Raw genomic sequence first — 23,828 nt, 5'->3', positions numbered from 1 at the left:
CGTTGTCGTCGTTGTTGTTGTTGTGGTGGTGGTAGTGGTGGTGGTGGTGGTGGCCGCTTTCTGGCGACGGCTGGTTGTGTTGTTTGGGTCGTAGCGCTACGCCGTTGCAGCCTTTCATATTGACTGCTTCTGGTACCGCAGTCGTTGTCGATACGTCCCGTGGTGGAAGTAGTGGCAGGCTGCGGAGTTAGTCCTCCGTCGTTCCCAGTTGTCTGTCATGTGCTGTGACGGCCACAGTAACAAGTGCTGTCCCATTGCCGCCAGCTGCCAGCTAGAAGCAAATAACTTATAACAAAAAGCTATGATGTTCAGCCCTCTCACTGTTACTGTTAGCTATGACGATACTAGTTAAGGGTACATCGTTCATCACTGATACTGAGGGCATGCATTAACGTAGCTCGCCTGTGCTCCGGCTGACGGCGTTAAGTAGTTGTCACTACCCCGAGCCTGGTTTCGTCGAAAGTTTTCAAATCATCGTCTCGTTTTCGTTCAGTTCAAATGAGTGCAGAAAAAGGAACACGTTGTCAGTGCACGCCAACTTGAACGGCGACGGAGCATCACTGACGAGATCAGAGTATCGATGTGATCGGTGCGTTATGGCTAGAGTGTGCTAGAGTGTTAATGTTCATGTCCTCGGTCCGTAAGTCTGTCCGGCAGGGCGTGGATTTCGACTCGGTTATCAAATCACGCCCTTGACCTTCCCTCTTTTCCACCAAGGATTAGCGGATACGGTGTTACGATACGTTCGGGCAAAAGATAATGCACGAAACGAACTAACTAAGATAGAGAAGTCCAAAGAAGTTCGATGCTGGTGACGATCGTGGTCGCTGTGTTCAGTTCTATTATTCTGTGCTAGAAATTACCTCGTATGGTTGTTGGTATTGGCCGATTTTGTGGATGACGAAGAAGACGACGAAATAAGTGATCACAAACACCGTTGAGCCAGCGAGTGACCGAACGGAGCAAGGCTGTCTGCCAGCAACAGCTATGGCCTCGCCCGAGTTCGATAAACGGCTGGAGGAACGGAGCAGTCTGCGGAACCTCATCTCACAATGGAATGCCAACCGTCTCGATCTGTTTGCGCTTTCGGAGCCAAACGAGGTAAGTACTCAATGCCGTATAGCCGTATTTTTGCCTTTGTTGAAGAGTATCGTGTTGCTGGCGGTTAGTAAAGCAACAGGCAGATGCTTCAAACGTGATATACACACCCACGACGCTATTCAATTAAGATTATATTGTTCGGTTCATTCTGATCGGGTTTTTAGCTGGTTTGCCCTATATCTCCGTGGCGAACGATAATCTCCGCGAGACCGCACCGAGTAATGTACCGTCTTTCTTCTGCGGTGGATCCGTGTGTGGCTTTATAATGTTGTTAGTAGAGATAAGTTGTTGAGGCGCTGCACAGTAGGGCCGGTGGCGCTCCAAGATGGCGGCTTCCTTCTTGGAATGAAGTTCGCAGACCTCACCGGCCGCTGCTGTAGCAGTTGTCGCTACTACCGATCGTGTCCGCTGGCGGATCAACCAAAAGCCAGCCGGCATTTGGCATGAACGAGCGCTCCGTTGGTCGACCGACTGGAACCGTTTGTGTTGAGCGGCGCCGCCGCCTGGCGTCCGACGTCAGAAGGCCGTAGCTTTGTTGTGGTTGTTGACGTAGTAGGTGCTTTGTATGAAATTATCATCGATTGAACAATACTTAGGAATCGAATTAGAGCTACAGCTAAAACTGGAGAGAAGGTCAAGGCATTTTATTTTTGAAAAGTGGTTATTACAACTTTTTTATTCGCACTGGTTACGGGTAGCAATTGTGTAAACGAACGACCATTTTCAACGGTCAATATTTATACCGCCGAATAGCGGTTTCGAGACTTTGCCTTCGCCTGTCGAGTTAAGCGGTTCGCACAGCGTAGATAGCACATAGATGGTTACTGCTTTATCTTTGTTCTACTGTGTAGGCGATTGAGTAGGCTTATCCGGCAGCTTAAGTACAATGGACATACGGAAGACTGAACATCGCCTATTTAATGCGTGACTTCTCCTAGCCGAACGTTTTAAACTCCGTTTATCAAATATTTTTTCCACGGTATTTCCAACATAATCGAGGCACGCTAGCAACAAACGGCTCTGGCTGATAACCGTGTCTTTTGTTATGCTTCCATTGAAATAAACAATGCATTCAAGAACGTGCATTGGGTTGTTAACATTGCCTTTGGTTAACTTATCCGGTCATGATGAATAATCCGTAGGTTGTTCTTTCTGCTAGATAAAACTCTATTAATCGTTAGGATACGCTGTGTAGAGGCAATACTCTAGCAAAATACAGAGCGAATGGTTTTCTGCACAGAATGTCGAATGACTCTGTTCGAGCATTTCGAACTTCTAGAAAATACACCGAAAATAGTCATCATGGTGGACCTTCAAACGACGCTGCTGTTTTACAACAGTCACCCCCAATAGTAAACTCTGTTGGGAAAGATCTCGGTTTCATCGTATTTTTCGACATGGCTACATAGCTCCACTTTGCTGACTGTATATCTATCGCCATTTCGGCTTGTTTAGCTTGGCCGTAGGATATTTATTTACCGCATATATCGTAATCGTCATGGGTCGGTCCGCTCCCGCAAGTAAACACCGAGAATATTCACTGATTTTAGGAGAACAGCTGCAACTACAATGTCGGTGAAAGAGGTAAGAACGATAGCGCTTAGCGTAGAAATATAGAAGGATAGACAGATTGAGCGCATACACAATCGATTCGACGACAGGTCTATGTGTATCTTCGGGGTACGATTGGATGGTAGAACATACAGAACTGTCTAGAATCTTAGCACCGTATCCGTCAAGCTACATCTAACTGAACGCTTTTGATACGGTCTCGAAAGGCACGAACTGTTCGTTTGCCAGCCTTGGAAGCCGTTATTAAAAGGCTTTTCTTGGGACGACCCTTAGGTAGGGATGTCTCACAGCTTCCGGCTTTCGCTAATCTCAACAACCTTCAACCGCCAGAAGTTTTCACTCGAATACGGGAAAATCATCTCGAACTTTTCAGTTCAGCACAGGTGCGTTCGTGTCTAGTTTCCTACAGTAGATCCGTACTATGAGATGGACCGTGAGACAGACCGCGATCTTATGAAGGCGTCCTAGAAAATATGACGAGGAATAAAACAGATTGATTGGCGATAACAGCAGCTATAGTTAAGGCTTCTGATAATGAGATGACTTTCTGCGCGAACTCACAAACAAGAGCATACATTTCTTAGCTGGACTCTAGTATTGAACAAGTCATCTCGGATCTACGTACATCACCTATAATACACGTGCATCGCCACATGGGTTGCCTATTGAGAAGACTGCCGTGTGCCACAAGCTAAGGCGAACCTAGCTACAAGTACACTTCTCCCTACAATATGCTAATCTATTCGATATTGGAAGTAACGCTCCGAACTTGGTCGGTTCGAACACGTTTCTCAACAGATGCTTATTATGAGCTTTTCTTCCGAAAATTAATATCTAATAATAACAGTAATCTTTATTAACACCGTTTGTTCAACAAACAATACGTAAATGAAAAGGTAAAAAGGCAATTTACATTACGTTCATTTTTTTATATGACTTGATAATACTACTAGTAATATCAATATATAAAACCGCTTGTTCCAAATGTGTGATCAAATGATTCCTGTGATCCATGCTGTAACAAGCTAGTAAGTGTGGTATATATACACACTCGGCTCAGAGTAGACTAACCCAGAGTAGATAATGCAAAATTCTTCATCTAAGCACAATGCGTTCAAACGTCGTCAAGATCTAGCTAAATCAGTTCACTCAGCTGACTCATAATGAATTAGAAGAATTTTAGTTAGACATGGAGTTAGGTTGTATCAAAGCCATGGATAGATATGTATCCTTGTAGTTGTTAGTCTCTCTGCCACCTAAACAAACCATGCCAGCAACAAACCGCTAATTTAGCTGGCGGAACCTCACAAAGATTTGGGAATTGACCCGGGAAATTATTTGAGCTAAACTCGTTTCTCAGAAGGAATTTTTTTTTCTCAAGAGGAACTATTCCAGATTATTCATTTAGCATGTCATTGGTCTAGCAATAGAGTAATATCCCTTAAGAACAGTCGCGATGCCATTGCTTATAATGTGATCAACAGAGCAAACTTTGCTGACTTCGTCCGATTCACTGGGAAACTGATGTACTAAGTAAATGGTAATAGCAAGCCAGCATTTACGGAATTACGTAGTCACAGAGTGACTTTTGTTTATCTTTGCTTACTCATCACCATATTGGGTTCCTGCGTGGTTAGATGACTTTAACAAGAATCAGCCTCCGGCCAGATTCACACTTTCCGTTGCTCTATATCGCCCACATTGTAGAATGGCTCTCAATAATAGTCGACTAAAATAGACGATGGTGAATGCGGATGATGACATTTAATATCTGTACAAAGTCAAACTTCCAGTCCAGTACTGAGATAGGCGTATTTAATGTCAGACGCCTAACACTGGGCCTAAGTGTGTAATTGACGATTTAAATGCGTACATTATTGCCTTTTTTTTTGTATCCGTATAAGTACAGTATGGCGAATATGTTTCAGTGGTATTCGTATTCCTGCACTAGTACTTCCATGACTATAAAAGCTAAGGGGGAACAGATGTAAAAAATAGTTAGATGAAACAAATTCTATCTGATTTCGCCTGACGTTTTCCGATGAACAAGATGCAGCAGGAACTTAACTAGAACTGAGATTCTTTAATTACGAAATTTGCTACTTTGTTGATCGAGGCAAGTTCTAGGCAAGCAATAATCAACTGTCGTCACCTTGCGGGAGTTTTAGATGGTTCTTTTGAATTTGGGAGACGGTACTAAGTAATGCACAAAATTTGGTTTCATATTTAGCCTGTGATTGTGAACAAGCTGCTTGGCTCTGTGATATAGTACATGGCTTTATCGACACATTCGAATGATCTACCAGACAACTATGCGAAGTTGTCAGGACTAATCAGTAAAATGGCGTATTTACCATTTGGTGGTGATCACTACAACGCTAACAGTTTCGTTACGTAGTGCCAACTTGAATCCGATCTAGGTTTAAGGTACCTCTTAACTCATCCTTTCTATCATCTTTACTGATACTCATACCTGGACAATAGTTCGATAGGTTCCATGCATTGTTTTAGCAAGGAAAACCGTCCGATTAAGACAGGTTCAGAACATACCTATGAATAGCAAGGTAATTATCCGAAATATTCTTGATGCATGCATAGTCTTTTTTTTAATTATGATTGCGCCATTTTAGTTAAACCTCTAACACTGATCTTGCAAATAGTACCTGAAGCACGTTCATATATATGTATATGTATATGGAGGTTCGTAAGGGAATTTTTAATGATTTTACAGACTTGAACAAAGAGTACATATGTTTACACGAAGTTCAATGATTGTGATTTTCGGAGCGCATTCATATATGGTTCTTAAATGGTAGTCAATATAAATGCCGTTTTATTATTGTTGTTGGATAGATCGAATCGGCATAAAGGTTCCAAAGGGAGAAAGGACTTGTACGGATATTCGCTTCGAGGAGATGCCAGCTATGAAGGTGAAACATGAATTCATCATGGATCTACAACGGGACGTTCAGTCACAGAGAGGACTGGAAATATTTATAGGTTAACAATTATACGTGTATGTTCGGTCCCGCAACTAAGTTACACATAAAAATTCACAGCATCCCGTGATTGATATCTAATATTCATGTGCAGAGGAAATTTTAAACCCGTTGAATTAACTGGAATATTGTTGATCGAAAGCGGCGGGAAGGGAAAAGCTGTGCACCAATGTTTTATTCTTATCGGAGGAGACTAGAAGGGAAGCACCTTTGGAAGAATTGTTTCTATGAAGACACTTTGACCGCGAAATTCGTGATCGCAGAGATCCACAGTAATTTGTTCTTTGTAGGCGTCTGTGGTATGTTTACGATGTCTATTGTATTGGTTAAGTGATAAGCTAAACCCCCGTTTTCTGCTCGAAAAGTATGCAAATAGTATAGCCTTCAATCCAGCTGTATATTTATTATTATGCAACATATTCGTATGAAATTAAAAGTGAATATGCTTTAACAATATATGTTACATATACTCGAGAACATTTCATCCGTAGTTTATACCGACACGTTCTGACTATAAAATGGGATAATTCGCTTGGGCGTTGTCTGTTCTCACCGTCGTAACTAACCTTTCAAGGGCGACCGCTCGTGCTTCGTCTCTCGCGGGTCGCTTGTGATCGATGCTGCTCTTGATGCCGATGGGTCTTTTTGTACAATTGTACGCATTTTTACGCCTCATCGTGTCTCGTTATTTCACTTCACTTCTACTTACTCCCTTTTCGCCTAACGGTATATAGACGTAGTTGAATTTAGCCATTTCAACTGAACGTTTGTTGACACTGCCTCTCGACTGGGCCTTAGCACTAATGGTGCCCAGGGCATAGTATATTTACCCGATATGGCTTATGGTAACATATTCTTGGCGTCGGCAATTCCTGCACCATATGGATCCCGATAGAACTGCCCCCTGCAAATCAAGCAATATTGTGAACAGATTAAAACTACCTTAGCGTTGTTGAATGTATACGTACGGATATCTGCGATAGGATACCTGCAAGAGGTACGTATTGTTCGGCCGATTATCTGCAGAGTAATGAGTAAGACCCGCCGTTATTATGGTGACAGTATCTTTGTCGTACTTCAATTCATCACTGACTCCAAAGACTAACCAAAATAACGTAGGGTAGTTGAACTGCTAGCTATGACGGTAAACGTAGAGTTGAGTTTAATTTATAATAAGTAGATCGGTTAAAACGACTCCAGCTTAGATATCGTTTCTGGGTTCTTGTTCAAGATTACAGCCAGAACAATCCCATATGGCTTCGAAAGTCACCATCGGGCTAGTTTGAGGTAGGTCAATGTATATATATATATATATGTATATATTAAGGTTGCCAATAGGTCAACCCCACTTTGCAAGCAAAGTCAACTCATATATTACTTGTCGTTAATAGCATTATCGTATTTTTCTGTTTCTTGATTTTTTTACATTTTATAGAAAAAATATCCCCATTAAAAGCGTATGGTAAACCCTTTTTCTATCTCGCAAAATTGGTGCATGCACTTTCGACATGTACGCTTCACGTTTTGCTGAGCCAGTTTGAACACATTTTCAGAGAGTGATTAGGTTTAAAACACGCAGACATCGACTGGTGAAGCATTTTTTCTAAAAATTACGTTATGAGCTATAATATGATTTCCATTGCTGTTCTGGTTATTTTGCCTTATTCATCACGAGTATCATGAATTGGTAACAATATTCGATAATATTGCAGTACGCCTGCCCTTTTTCGCGAGCGAAACAATTTACCCAATGAAAAATAACTATCATCTCAATTGCAATGGTACCTCACACAGCCACGAACGAAGATCGCGATGAAGTTGTGTCGAACAACGCAAAGCAAACAGACAGCGTCAGCTTCGTCCCTACAATTTTATGGCACTTCGTGTGTGTTCACGATATGTTGACCCCTCTACCACTTTGTGAATATTCATAATTTGCAATTGCCTGGCGCGGCTACGCTAATGTTGCTTTCGTTGCCCTTTTAGCGTCGCTCCTCACTATTAGACGGCGTTCTCTCTGATTTTCGACGATGAGGTTTTCTTTCTTTGAGCCGATGGAAGAGAGGTCCACCACCAGCCATCGCCTCGCTCGTTAAAGGTCCAGCTATTCGACTCGACAATAATACGCGCGGTGACATCGTGTCCCCCATCCGTCTGTGGGGGTGCCTGTTTCACCTGATAAGTGTGCTCAGCTGAAGGAACTTGACGCATCGGTTGGCGAAGAAGAGTGCGCTGGGTTTTGCACTTCAGCTGCTTGCGCTTCTTTGATGCCAATGGATAGTGGAAGATCTTTTTCTTTTTCTGTTCCATCGGCTGTTTCATCAGGCTTTAGCTCCGTTAGCGTAGCATCACCTGCTGAAGTTGGTCTGACGGCCTTTTCAATTCTGCCGGCTGTTTGTCTTCTTGCCTGCTGTTGTGATAGTTGCTGTTGACGACGATTTGATTCACATGGTGCCGCCAGCGATTGTCAACATTGACTGTGCTGCCCGCTAGCACTCAGCACAACTTCACAGGTCGCAAGATTTTCCACGGAAAACGGCGAACAGTGTGATGTTTATTAGTTGTCATTAAGGTCGAAGTATCGGATGTGGGCAGGAGGCATATGCGTGAATCGCATGCCTCGGTCGTGAGCCTCGAGCTCCTTTCGCCGTACCCTGAGTTTGTCCAACGATTACCTTTTTCGGCTTCTCGACATAACCCTTACCGCAAAAGACAATCAATTGCATCTTTAAAACTAGAGTCTATGTTAACTCTGCGTTACAGTTGTGGCTGACCAATCGTAATCACATGGTGACGTTATGAACAGTAAAGTTAAGAAGTTAATACTTAAGGACTGTATTGGCATTGCGCGTCTTCAAGTCCTCCGAAAGTATGGCTGGTCATAGATTTCTGTAATAACTCCGTACTTGGTTGTAACTTAGTGATGGCGTATCCAATGGCAATAACATGTAATAATGGCGACATTTACCTGCTTGTAATGAGCGAGGATCGGACGCATAACGAAGTGCCAGCTCATCCTACCCAGCTTAGGAAATACTTGCGTGCCACAAAGTTTCCCACAGGCGCCAAATATGGCAGCTCGAACAAAGGAAAGATGTAAAAAGTTGCGTCATGTGAAAATAGTGCTTATTATTATTATTATGTTGATACAGAAAAGACCGGTGTTGCACGCGATAACGAAATTACCTGTGTTAAGCGATAGCGCACGATGGGTTGATCGTCTAGCAGTCGCTTTTGTATCACCATCAGGTAACTGGTCCAGTATATGCATCAGTTCGGCTTTCATAAAAAATAACATTACCATTTTTTGTACAAAAATTAAGCCGTGCTAATTTCCATGCAACGATTTTCGGGACGGCTTCAATGTATTTGATCTGTAGCACACCCCCAACTACAAAAGAAGTTTTCTACGCAACTCCCCTATGAATAATAATTCGGCCGTACGTCGAATAGAAATACCTTTGGAAAAGCTAGTGGGATTTCTTGGCCAAATACGAATGAATCCAGCTAACTATATATATATGCCTAATCAGACCATATATAAGCATTATATCTTGTCCACGCATGCGATGTGCGTTCAACGCTACATCCTAGCACCGTTCGTACACTGCGTGGAACGTTCGTAATTAATCTCGTTACCTTAATTACATGCATACCAGGACGCAGCGGCAGATAGACACTGTTCTTTTAAAAAGTACGATGGGAATTTTTCTGCGCTAAAAACAAACTTCATTCACTGTGCATACGTTTGCTTCTGTTGTATTTAAATATCGCCAGACATCATTATTTATCAATTAAGTTATTCTGCCGTTTTTAATTCAGCATGTTGTTTTCTTTTTTAACCGATGCCGCCTGCTTTGATCGAATGCAGCACTGACATGCTATCGCGAAAAAAAGAAAAATATATATATCTTTATTAGTGTGACAGGTATTTGGGAATGGGTGACCCACATTCATCGAGCAAGCAGCCAGCGTTAGTGAAACGCGCAGGACAATGGGTTCTTCATAGCAAAGCTGAACGCTTAGCAGCAGCGTCTGCAACTATAACCATTGGATCCTCTGCTTTTTATTTTCACTATGTTTGTGTCGGTTATTGGCCAGCATGCCTTGTTGTTTTGCTTGGCGCCTTTAGTAATCGACGCACCCCCTTCCCCCAACCCCTTGCTGAATGACTGAAGACGCTCCTTCTTAGCGTGACTGTCATTCCTACTGGCACAAAAACGTGGTCTTCTGCAGATAAAGTTCTGTTGAACAGTGAGTCCCTGTTGTCCAGGTCGGTCCGGATGACAACTGAATTCTTTCGTCATCCCACCACCAGTCTGCCTTTGACGTTAAGAACACGAACTGGGGTCGTGCTGGGTTTCCTACACCCACCCGTTATTTCCCTATATATGTTCGCTTGCTGCTGCTACTGAGGCCGCTGCCCTAACAATTATTGCGGCAACGCTCTTGTATCACTAGCCTGTTGCTTGCTTTTCGCCTATAACAAGCAGACTCATTTCATTGTTGTTGACTAGATGATGTCGTTCTTGTTAGAAAGTCGTTGTCAATGCTGTGTTTAGAATGCTGCTTGATGGCTATTGGTTGTGAGTGCAGTTGGTGCCGCTCGAGCGACGCGCACTCTAACATTGCTGTTTGCACAGTGACGTTTCGTTGCGGTAACAGTGATTGCTGTGTTATTACTACATGCAGTAGTAGAAATGGTTGCAGCCATGGTGACGGCGCGTTACCCGGCTGTCAGCTCAAGACGAAAGCCACAGCCAGCACCCTGCTGGCATAGCTATAAGGCCATCAAAAGCCATTGTGTGATCTGTTCGCGCACAGCCCGTTGTTCGGCCAACACGAACGCATGAATGAGGAATGCTATAGGATGCAATGGAATGGACGAAACGAAATCGGCACAAACAACAGCGTCAGACACATCTGAATAACAGAACGGTAGCTATTCTGTTTCATTGCAACGGGTCCAGTGGCGACGCGGCCGATTCTGCTCACCGATCGCAAGATCCGCGCGACCAGCAGTTCCACCGGCCGTACGTCGTCTACACACAGAACCAACTATCGTTTAACACCTCATGATCGCGAAAATGTCAGTTTCGGGTGAGAGCGTAATACGTTTCACTGTAATCGTTATGGAATGCCAGGGATCTCGTTCTAACAGTTGCTATTGGTCCGAAGCATTGTAACTAATGGTTGCTCCAGCCCGGACAGCGAATATTCAGGCATTACCCGTAGAAGTTGGCTGGCCACCCCCGCAACTGCAGTCACTTCTAGCACGTCGAATGGCAGTGTGCCGGCGAAAGCTCTCCAGGTTTTATAGTTCATACTCTCGCTGCCGCAGTAGCTGCCGTCCCACTGATGCTGTTGTCTACTAGGCTGTCGGCACTCCCTCCGCGTCCGGTACGTGACGGGGAGCTCGTCTCGACGATCACTGTCCGGGTATTCAAACAAGCTTCAATGGGAAACGAGAGCGTGTTTTAATGTTGCAGACTACTACCTCTTTGTACTTTCGCTAGGAGTGCAAAGACAAGTAGGCAGCTTCGACAAGCGGAAATACATCGGTGTACAAGTTTATAGGTAAAAGCGGTAGGAGGAAGCTCTTGATGACATCGTATGAAGAATTCAATGAAGCGACTGAGAGAGCTAAACTCGAATCAGGTGCAGATTTCAATTTCTGAACGAGAGTCAGAATAAAAGTGAGGTTATGACTTTTAGGAGGGGAGACAACCTAGTATAACGGCATCTAATGTAAATCAACTCTCATTGAATAAGCTGTAGAGAAACAGAAGCATGATTGGGTATTCATTCGTTCGTCCCTAAAGACACGTTGAGGCGGTTGACAATGATAAATTCATATAACATACTATATATATATACGTTGGTAATGGGTTGCTAAAGATGAAGACACCATAATTTGACAACTGGTCAGGTCAAAATGAGCGATTAGGTTGGTACTTGACTGACTGAATGAAGGAACGTGACCAAGTCATGATTATTGTCATAGCTCTATACGTAATACAACGCTTCGCGTAAACACTGCAGGCGTTAAACTACAATGCAAGTAATAATTTAGCATGATTATATAGAGCAAACGTACATACAGTTCTGCTTTAGCTATTCGCCGTGCTACAATAAATTGCTACTAACAAAAACACCGACTATCAACGATCCCTACGTATTTTATATACCGAAGGCTCTGTAGACATTTTGATAATACGACTAAAGATCAAAGAGCGTTGCTACGTCTGGATTGAAGTCAGTCTTTAACCCTCTAACTTTTGTTGTATTTCCATGTAGAAAATCAGTGGGGCAATAAAATATCTTAAAACCCAAACGGATGCAGTGATTAGGTGTCATCGTTCATTTTTGGTAATAGCTGTTTACAGCCCCTCAAAGTACTGTTGTAACATAGGTCCATCTGCTTAGCATTTCTATTCTCGCGTCGCGTTGCTGACGCATTCCGTTAACTGTTGCTAGCTTTAAGGGCTTAAAGCAACAACTGGCACCCGGTAACTGTTATGGGGCGTCGTCGGGGCTGTTGCGTTGAAATGACTTAAAGGTGGTGAAACAGGCTTGCTTTGATATTGTTGGCACCCCAAAACGAAACAGGTTACAGAATTTCAACCCACATGCTACCTCTTCAGATGTAACAGTTTGATAAACATCGATCCAAGTAGCGTAACTACAATAATAGTCGCTCTGTTCTAGTTACAATTCTAATATCTTAATCAGAGTTGAGGGGAAACCTCGCTACTTTAGATCTTTTCTCGACATGCTATCGTTGTTTGGAGTACCCAATTTGCTTTTTGCCTTCTTCTCCGACGTGTGAACGACAACCTCAAAAAAAAAGTCTGATTAGTATGAATCCATAACATCGATTGGCCGTGCATGACGGTAAACACTCATCGTTCAGTCGGTGACGTATGTGTAAATGTATAGGAAGCTACAGAGGCGGTGGGGATATTGGCATGAATCACATTATCAAGATATGTGTTTTTGTAACATTGTGACCATTCGCTTGTCCGATCGACCCTGTATCGTAACGGAGCTGCTGCTACAAATGGGCGTTAGCTGTTGTCGGCTGCTTGTCCGCCGCCGATGAATGTTAATGGCGCCGATTCCTTCTTACGCTTATCATATCTTACGAAACACACACTGGCAATCCGTATTCTTAAGCTCTTTCTTGTCGTGATTTTTTGTCATTGTAGACAGGAGCAGCAGCAGCAGCAGCAGCAACAGCAGCAGCGATATTCATAATAATACAACAGTAATAAGGACTTGTATATCTCAGATTCATTCGTGACTGCGGCTGGCAAATGGCGCCTGTTGCTGTTCAACGGCTGGAGGCCGACGACGAATAGGCTACCGATAACGACGTTGATCTCGACTTTATATACGTAGCACTTTGGCAAGCAAATGAATAGAACGTTGTGCTCCTGGCGATGTTTGCGACAGCTCATTACCGCAGTGCCGAACCGCTGTGCATCGCATGGCACCGACTACACTTGCTGCCGAATTCTTAGTATCGAAAAAGGGTAACACACCCCGCACGAACATCCACAAAGGAAGAACAAACAACATGCGAAATAACGGTCGATGTCAGGCTTTACGCGATCGATTGCGTCGCTCTCTGCCTTCAGGCACGGACCGCGTCGCCTCATTGTACTTGCATCGTGCGCTGCTTCGAACGAAGCGGCCTGACAGCTAAGGCCGCCGCAGGCAGCTAAAGCCGTCAACGAAATGGCGTCACGACGAACGACATAATGTTAATAACAGCGACGACGGTAAATTGCAGAAACGACAATAGCCAAATACGGCGATGACGATGATGATTGTGATTATGACGGAAATGATGAGGTGATCCTGGTGCACATCACGGTGGCAATGGCCATTACTCGTGTTGAGTATTGCTGCAGGGGCTTTTTGCCTTTGAGGCTATTATGGCCGTCAGCGGCGTAGGGGGCGGTTGTTACAGACGTAGGTTGCAATGTCTGCTACGGTAGTAATGGTCGCGTTCCGTTCGATAAGCAGACATGACTTCGGTAGACTGTGGGATTAGCATAACTCAGTCGATTGGGCCGTAATTTGATTTACGTCTTGAATGTATACGATACAACGAGTATAGGAAATGGAAAACATAAATTTCATTTGCATTTCCGTGGAAAGAATTCGAGCAGCTATTGATGATATGGTCGTGTATATACTATATATGCGAAAATGATAGCGGACACTTCAGGCGTAAGGCCCTGTGCGTGGCGACGGTGTTACCCGATTCGGTATTACAAACAGGACAGTAGTGCTGGACAAATGAGGTCCCGTGACACAATTGTTTACTCACTGCTGTGGCTGAAGGCCGACCCTAAGACGCATCACGGCGAACGATTACAACAGCACTAGATTCAACTATACTGCGATAATAGGAAACCAAAGGACCTAGTCAAGTGTTAATTTCAGTTACGATCAAACGCGGCCTCGACGTGGACCCGGCTCCACCTTCTCTATAATGCATCTACGATTGCCACTACGTCGACAGTAATAATTCATTACGATCAGTATTTTCTCCTTGTGATTTTAACACGCGTCATTTATCGTTGTGACCAGCCCTATCGTCCGTGAGCGAAAGCTTCATCTGAACCGTTACTGAAGGGGATGTGTCAGATGTCGTTGTTGGCGGTGACGATGATGCTGACCAATGATATTGTCATCGTCTTTGGCTAAGCCGTGGTCATCGCGTTCGGCTAGCTCCGTTGCTGCCTAGCTTTAGTCGTCGATATATGAAAAACAGTCAACGGCGCGTCAACTGGATCACTGCAACAGACGATCACCGTGTGGTGTGCGCCGGGCCGAACGGAGCGGGCCACGGCCGGACCCCGCTGGCATCTGTTATAAAGCCAATAACAGTCACTATTCGCGCTGGTACTGTTACTTGGACCATTGTAAATGAGCTAAACGAGACGGTGTTGATGTTCAACGTGAACCGGTGTGACGGAGAACCCTGCGTAGGCTATCGTAAACGTAGACTAGGCCCATATCTGTCAGCATGTAAACGCCAACTAAGGATCCTCGATAAAGTACCTACACGTTTGCTACAGCTTCGTTGAACAAACAGCATCATCAGAATCGGCGCATTCTCCAGTTGTCTACAGAAAGGTGGTGCAACGCGAAGAAAAACGGGCTGACATTATCCGGCGAAACACGATGCTGACATTAGTCCCTCACTCGACCGCTACCATTCAATAGCGTTCAGCGAATAGAGATTATGCGAGACCGGTTATTTATCGTTGTTTGTTGTGCAGTTGACACGATGGCGACAACAACAACAACAACAACAACAACAACAACAACAACAACAACAACAGCAACAACAAGTGTAAGCTTAATATTTGCGCAGGGGGCAATGTTGATGGCTGAAGTAGCAGCTTTTAATTGTCAAAGTAATTACTTAGTCGATACAGCCTGCAGCCGCTGTTCCGCTGAACGCTAGTTGCCATCACCGATGGCTGTAGTGATGATATTGTCGTTCATATCGCTAGCATGGGTTGTAATGGCAATGTATAGCACTAATACGATAATAACCATTGAATAAATGACTTCATCATGCTCTTGGCGGCGGTGCAAAGGCAAATGATGTCATCACCAGCTTCACCGTGCACAGCTTCAACCGAAGGGCTGTATTGGAGGAATTGTTATTGCTTGGCGATCGATTCAATGAGCTTCAGTTCTACGCTCTAAATCTCTTATTGTACTGTGGGGCATTGTGAAGCGAAAACCGTGAAGGGCGAAAGAGATGCTCTTATAGTTGTAATGCCAGTTCAAGTTTATTGCCTTTCTGATACATCTTACTGCCATTCTCTGCCTTACGAAACAAGCTGAGAGCAAGGGGCAATCTTACTGAGATAGATCTTGTGCCGAATATAAGTCTCTTTAAGGATTTTTCCCATGTCATTTCCAACGAATTTGTCACTATGATAAAATCGATAAACCACTGAGTACTAAACAAGCTTCATTGGCATAATCACGGTACTACCAATCGTAATAACAATAGGATATATCGTGTATACTGCCTAGACCGCTGTGAATTACCATTAACCAAAATATGGACAAAAGGATACACGACCGGTTTTATGAACATAGCCATTCCATATGGATCGGAAGCGGATGTCATTATTCAATTGCAGATAGTGAAACGATATTATCTAAATAAGGCCAAAATAGAGTTTAGCCTTTCTTGGCCTCGATGATATGCGATCCAGCCTGGTCGACTTCGAAACATTTGACTGCCTTTAAATCATCTGATGTCATTAGTGGTGCAACCGTGAACTCCTGTGACCGGTTGACCATTAGTGGCAGTGATCGAAGTCCAATATGGCCATTCGCCTCGATAGTTGCCCCGTTATATCCGATAGCATCCAGCGATGTATATTTCCTTGACAGACTTTTGCTGGTGGCATAATCATACGCTTGGAGGCAAACAGTTCGGCAGGTGAACAAACAAAGGAAAAGGCGCGATCGATAAGAGGACGTATGGCAGCAATAAGCGACGACGACGCAAGATGAACGCTATAACAGTAAAAGATAATGCAACGAACGTCGATTTCCCCCAGCTGCTCCCTTTATCCGTCGAGCGCTTTTTGTTGCTTGCGGCCCCCACCCCGCCCGGTGTATCCCTGCGCCAGCGACTGAAGCTCAAGTCGATAGTAGACTGCTACCGTAAATCATGAAAGGACGCTTACGGGAGCGCGTTTCGCTAACGCGTGCATCGAACAGCCGGCGGCTGGAGATGGCTAGCTATGCTGCATGATTACGTACAATTGTACGAATGCTACAACAAAGTATTGAGCCCCACTATTCGAGTGCCCCTTAGGCCAAAAGTAGGATCTGCTTTAAATGTAGCCGCAACAGTGCCCTACCTGCGGGGACAGAAAGTATAGCGATCCTTGTCAATATGATTATAATTATTATCAACGTTGGTGTTCTTGAGATATTTTTTAATTGTGTTACTATATTTTCTCATATGAGGCCATAACCAAAATAAGAGTGTGTACATGAAGAAGTCTGAAGGCTAATGATCTTTATTTTTGATCGAGATTGTCAAGAAAAGGTTTGTCAGCTGTGGGACGTTTTGCATTTAAGCACGAAACTGTATTTTGGCGAGCCAGTGTGTACTGGCGTATCTTTATCATTCGGGACAGCCCTTTTGTAACAGGAAAAACGTAAAGTTTAAAAAAGCATGCGCTCATCGATTTCATTTTCGCAAAAGTTCGACATCAATTAGTCTTTTTTTTTTTGTTTTTCAGAAACACAATTACTGGAGAAACATCTAATTACGGTGTTTCTATGCGGTTTATTATTATCAATTACCAAAATGGCTGGCGAGATATTTGATGGCCATAAGGATTAGGACTAGACTCAGGCATGATGTGTCTTACTAGATTGACCGGTACATGTTGTGGTCATCCAACGTAACTAGACAAAGTGTCATTAAAGATCCTCGATGAAATGCTTATCTGTTCCAGTGCTTGTCGTATTATAATAGAGTTCGAGTTTTATTACGGCGAAATTTATCTAAATTACAATTAAATAACAGCTCCAAAGCGTAGAATAGCTGATTGGACCATGCTGTGCTTACCAATACTAACCAAACACAGGCGTCCCCTTAGAGCAGCGGAAAAAACGAAACGCGCAGCATGGTCTGGTACGTTTGGCTAGAGAGCCCCTTTACGAACCAAATTACGAAACGTGTCTCAATGATAGTAACGTGTGACTATTACCTCAAAGCATTTTGTTCGCTGATCGTCAAAGATGCTCACTTGTAGTTGAAAAGCTTCCCAGTGTATGAACAAGAGTTACCGAACATCGCACAGTGCACAGTATCTACGTACCCCTATTTTTGGCTTTGTACGACTTATTGAAATCGTTGCCTTAATGAAAATCTTGTCTCCCGTGAAACCACTGACACTCAGTCAAGTGTTACTGTTCCTATATTCTAATTTTCTTAGAAATCTGGAGTTAGACAGACTGTCAAATAAAGCTCGAGCGGCTGCGCGTGCTCGTGACGTATAATTGGAGATCTATCGCCACAAACGCCCTAACGTCATGACGCCTTACTCGGATATAGGCTTTTTCGCACTAAGGAACCGGATGTGGACCGCTTCACGTTACCGATACTGCCACCACACAGATGAATACAATGGGATTTATAGAAACGTTAGCCGTCAAAGTAATTATTCAAGTAAGATGACTATATAACCAAACAGAATCAGCTGGCCGGTCTTCTGTCTGTGTTTATATCTGTTCGTGTGGAACTTTTTATTTACATTCATATATCTACTCTGCTGCCTAGGTAGACATGGCCTAAATAATCGTTGGAGAATGAATATCACGAGGAACGTCAGTGGCATACGAATAGACAACTGCCTAAATAACTATAATTTGCCTATAATTGCTTTGTTAGGGAAATGCATGCATCCGACAGCCTTTGCTGTACGATATCATTAAATTTCTCAAATATATGATTAAAACAAGTGCCTAATTTGTTATTTTTTCCCATTTTTCCCACTTTAGTTTACATGCTCAATGCGTCACCGCTTATTAAACATAGCGAAATACGTATTTTAGCAGAGAAGCTGTTGGGACTTGGTGAGGTGTCCTGATCGCCTCATTTTGTACACGAACGATGATTCCATACAACGTTTTCAGTTCATATTACGACCACTGGCCCCAGAGATGGGTTACATGCCTGTTTACACTGCTGGGCTCGCTTTTCGTCGGCACCGAGTGACGCGCAAGCCCAAATTGCAAATACGTGTTTTTTTGCTAAATGAATATGGGTTATACCACCACATTACCGCCTGTCAGCATCCGTAGAAACTTAAAGCTCGCTGCGCCAACCCATAAACTGTCCGCATCGCTAAGATACAACGCGTGTTGCCGGGTTGATTCTTGGTACCCACAACCACCGAAGCTGGAAGTTAAGATTCGCCATTTTCACGTTTGACATTGAGTTTTGTCGTTCACCGCCACCAGTATCGTCCCTATCATGATTAGCGCGAATGTTCCTTTCCGATGATGGCGCTGGGTAACTGCTTCACCGATTACTAATGACTCCATCAAAGTGTCACTCGAACAGCTTCTACACATTCAGCTTCAGGCGACCAGGCCAAAAGCCGGGTAGCATCGCAGACGACAAGCGCTTGAGCGAACGAGACACAGATACGGAAAGAATAATGTATCCGTTAGGGCACCACAAATATTCCACGTTCGGTTGCTGTTGCGAACGCCACTGGTGTTATTCGCAGCTACGCTGCTATTCTGTCGGCGTAAAGCGAACAGAATCAACAGGAAAACGGAATCCGAAAACCTCCGCCATATTTGTGAGGGTGGTAAAGCGAAATGCGCCAGTGGCCGGTTTTATAGAATCGTTTTGCTTATTAGATTTATTTTCAAAAGTATATTTGCACGTTCCTTTTCTGTTTGCATGAGCATGTTCCTGAGAGTTTGCGGCGCGACGCGGGAAACGTCAGCGTTGTGTATGTTTCTCGCGGATCCGCCAGAACTCTTGAGCTTCTGTAGGTTGACTCCTATGACATTGCTACAAGTGATTCTGTGGCTGATGAGACGTGTTAGGTGGTCGTCCGTTTAGCTATACACGTAAGCGTGTGCTGATGTTGAACTAGAGAATTTGTAAATGGGTTTGGGATAATGAATCTGGGATGCTTTCCGTAACCTAAAAAATACGTGTACCAATATCTACCATAAGCGTGAGATGACGATTTGGTAAAAATCTATTTGCTCTGAATAACTGGCAGCGGTATACCCCGAATTAAAATGAGAAGATATTTTTTTGTTATAATTGAAGTATTACTACACCTTACAGATGTGGCTTTGATATTACCGTTTGTTAGAGAAGACACAGAAATAGACGGAGATCTACCAGTTCGTGGGACATGAATGGGGTAATAATTTAAATTTTAACGGATAAATATAGTATCCGAAACTGGTAGAAAACTCGCTTTCCAAAATGGGTTAAAAGAAATGCCTGTTTCAACGTGCTGTTAAGGCTGACTTTTTCTATGCAGTCGTTCGGTTCAGCTCCTCTTTCTGACCAGCCAAAACAAAGATATTCCTGAGCAGCTTTTTTTCTTGCGATACCATGTAGATATTTATATTGGTAGTTTGAACGGGACACTGTCTTAATTTATGCACGCACCAAGGTATTTCTTGGCGCCTGTTGTGGGTTTGATTGACCTTCAACTCAAGTATCCATGAAACCGAAATCGACCAGGCTAGAGTTGACGCAATTGTCGCTCTAATCACTCGGAAGGTTACATGCGTACGGGTTTGAGCGCAGAAAACATATAAATCCACGGCTATGATTAACTGTTTATTACCCAATCGTCAAAAATCTACCAAATCTATATACAGCCACAAACTTCGTTTTCGACATGGCCCAAGCCATCAAACCAACGTGATCTTGTAGAAAATTCCCTCTTTACCTACGCTTCAGCTTCTAATGATATACCCCAACCGTGCAGGAAGTAGGACCTCATTTTTTTCGCAGCACTTGGTGTCTGTCGACCTTCGACGTTTTCTGTAGTAGCTCGCACTCGCCGACCTATCAGAGCAACTTGTTAGTGGGGCACTGCTGCCCGCGTATTACCCGTGTATGCGTGTGTGATGCAGGTTTGAAGCGGCGTACTTTGAGGCGCACCGCACAAATCCATCGATCCATCTAATTTACAGACTACCTGCGACCAACTGTTCACTTGGTAGCAGACGACCTGTATATTAGAAAGCCTTTCGCTATGGGGTTCGTCAGCGTATTAGCCAACGATATTTACATGATTCGAAGGCATGATTCCTGATTGGCGTCGATATCAGCAACCCACTACGACGTGATGCCTACACCTAGTGTGATTAGTTGTATGGCTCTATCGTGTGGCCCGTATGTACAAGCCTGTCTGTGAGCGTGCGATTACACAGGCCAAACTGCATCCCTACAGCAGGGCTGCGTTCACTAAGGGCTACACGACCGTCGTTGCCCCTATTCCTTTAAGCGTACCTGTTGGCTAGTCCAATCATGTTCGCTGTTCACAGTGATAATGCACCGATATCGCGGATTTTTCACCCGATCTGCATCATTTTATTCGTTTTTAGGGCTTTCGACTTCTGTCCCGAGCCCGCATAACAGAAGAAGTACGTGACGCAACTTATCTACTTCTAACAGCTGGTCTATCCTGAGCAACAAGAAATTGTCCTTCTGCTTCGTTGAGTTTTTTCAATTTGCTGGAGATCGAAAAACGAAGACACATGGACAATCGTAACCCGGACGATCGATCGTCAGTGTCGCCATTGAAGGTTGCAGCGTTGACGTCGTAGCAAACGTTGCTACAGCAGTGGCAGCAGCGTAACAAGTTTCAGCGGTCACCAACTGTAACCACAAAATGGAAAAGAAATTGTAGTTGTAGAGGTGAGGGGGTAACGCGGACATTTGCTAGCAGGAATTGTTATTGAACAAATTGGCATCGTTTATCTGCGGGCCTGCAGCGCCAGTTTAGTTGAGGACGAGATAATATGGGACTAAACGAGCCGAAGACCGAAACGGGCTCAAAAGAGACCAACTAACATGCTAAAGGCAGCACGTAGCCGTCAGTGAAAGCGGTCGTGGGAGAACATCTAGAAGCACGTAGAAGAATCGTCGCATCGGCAGTAGAAGTGGTTTCAGTTGTGCTAGAGCACGTAAGGCGCGTCTTTTCAATCCGTTTTGTTCTTCTGCGTCGTTCCACCGTTAAGTTAGTGAGTTTTCTTCATATCTTCTCTCAGTGTACAGTCGTTTGGTGACTGTTGCTCCACGGTCTGTTTGTCTTTGTCGACGTTGCTGGCAATGGTCAAAGCGTACGGCCGTGGCTATCATCGAGCTCATGTGATGCTGCGCGCGCTTGTTGTTGTTTTTCGTCATCAACACAGACACCATCACTGTACAACCGTGCAGACAACGAACGTTTGATTGGTAGACCTACTCGTTGGATTATTAGTGGAGGGTGACTGAATCAGCAAGCGATATCGCAACTATAACCTTAACAACTTTAGTTCACTTCTTACATTGTCGCTGTAAATGGAAGCTCTTGTCGCGTCTACTAAAGACAAAATGATCTTTGCCAGAAAATGGCAACAGAACAGACGGTCAGGGCTTGAGCATGAAGAGAGGAATATGAATATGTTGGATAGAACTTTTTTCCAACGCAACTGGATACGAATAGATTACGAAGCCATCGGTGAGGTGGCACAGTTGCTACAGGTGCTGTTGATATTGACGCTGCAATCGCTGAAACCAGCTTATTCATGTGTATGTGCGCGTTCATGTGCATGTCGTCTGCTGCAGATGGTGTCAGTAAAGATGGCAGCGCAATGTAACGCTACTCAACGCAAATAAGTGGTGCATCGTCGTAAACGATACTAGATACTTTAAATTAAAGTGACTCTAGTCAGATAAGTGAAAGTTGAATCAGAATGTAGCTTCAGCCACTGTGGGAAGATAGGGGCAAGCGTGATCTTGCCGTGTCCCATGAACGACCCCACTGAAGGAGAACAGCGAATAATGAAGATTCAATAAAATAAAGAGTAATATCAAAACATTACCTTGAAGGACGTGTTGCCTGTCTAAAAGTGATGACATATTCTGCTGCGTAGGTATGACGAGACCTCTCTGCAACGACTGACATCTCTATGTAGCAACTCTTTTCGAAATATCCAAATGTAGATTTTCTACACGAGCCACGTCGATGAGAATTTGTGACGGGGAAAAACTCGTTAAAGCTCGAATCACTGCACACGAAAAACGTGGTGAACTAAGTAATTAGCTGTAACATTTAATTCTGCAATGAACACAATAATTTTGACTATTGTGTATGTGGCCACTTGGAAAACCTTAATTGTCCTGAAAAGCACAGTCTTGTCATAAATGGTGAAGAGAAGAGGTCGCTTGAGACCTTCATTGATAAAGCTGCTGAATAAAAAGCTATGCCGTTAGGGGTGCATGGTAATGTGCAACTATTTGAACGTTATTTTGCGAGAGCATAGGTTTACCGCATACGATTACTTGTACTTCGTCAGATGGAGACATTTATTCTATCGGCTTTGTAATCCCGGCTTAAGTATTGGGTCTAGCTGGTTTTAGGTTTGCTTTAGATCTTGGACATACAATGACTTTAGAATTAGCCCACAACCGTAATCATTTTCCATATTTGTCTCATGCATATGTAAATAATGTTCATCTATTGGTGAAAGACTGGACCCACTGTGGAACAACTTGTGGAACATCGTCCAATAATGTTCTATGGTCTTTATCCATTTTGAAACACGCGCGTAGGATCCGGTACATTAGTCTTCTAATCACTCATGACTGATCGAAATCAATCAAAAGATGATTGTCGTTCTGCCGGATTCAATGGTCATCAGTTGTCAATGTTTCTTCTTCCTGTTCTCGCGATCCACTATTTACCCGGCAGCGTAACGCATGTAAACGTAGAAACAGTCTGTTATGCGCAGCAAATTAGTTGTTTAACAGGCGATTCTTGGCGAGCGGGAAATTGGGGTTTTTTGCTTATTGGTCATCAACATGCTGTACTATACTGTTTTTACGTACCATAAAGATTTATCACAAAAACAAGCTAGATGTTCCCAATCAGTACTACTCTTTGTTTTGTCCTCTCCTCTGACGAATATATCGGTGGCGCATTGTCGCCTGTTGCCCGACATTTGCCCCCATTCGTTTGCTTGTAGTCGCGCTGAAGACGGCAGTAGCAGCGCCAGCCGATGGTGCTATTGTTCCATCATATGAGCCAAAGAAAACAACGTAACGAAATAAAAGAAGATTAAGCAGACTTATTGTCAATGCCGCTAAAGATATGGCACGTGACATCTGTTGTCGTTGTTGCTAATGCTGGAAGAAATTCATTTGTGTAGTCCATCGGAGCTGTTTGGTCGAAGTTCGGTCACGAGGGCCATGATGAACATATGGTTCATTGATGGATATCTACCGACCGGAGCGATCTTCATCTAGCAGCAGTAGTACATACGACCACTGTGGCTATTGGCCTATCATAGGAGATGTGCTAGTAGAACTGGTTGTTGTTAGCTATCGCAAACGGGAAAAAT

The 23,828-nt window shown here is 43.7% G+C and overlaps 1 long non-coding RNA gene across 2 annotated transcripts; it reads left to right on the top strand.

Moving 5' to 3' along the window:
• The first annotated feature begins 961 nt into the window (after positions 1-961).
• LOC147751833 (uncharacterized) lies at positions 962-18,199 on the top strand. 2 transcript variants are annotated; one of them, XR_015315796.1, is made up of 4 exons: positions 962-1,101; positions 5,527-6,669; positions 6,904-6,959; positions 17,672-18,199. It is a non-coding gene; the product is annotated as an uncharacterized LOC147751833 (long non-coding RNA). The 2 variants fall into 2 exon arrangements; XR_015315795.1 differs by lacking the exon at positions 5,527-6,669 and having other exon boundaries at positions 988-1,101.
• Positions 18,200-23,828: the final 5,629 nt, after the last annotated feature.

This window comes from Varroa jacobsoni, unplaced genomic scaffold (assembly GCF_002532875.2).
Source record: "Varroa jacobsoni isolate VJ856 unplaced genomic scaffold, vjacob_1.0 contig02902, whole genome shotgun sequence".
NCBI lineage: Eukaryota > Metazoa > Arthropoda > Arachnida > Mesostigmata > Varroidae > Varroa > Varroa jacobsoni.
This window is presented reverse-complemented; position numbering and strand designations above follow the sequence as displayed.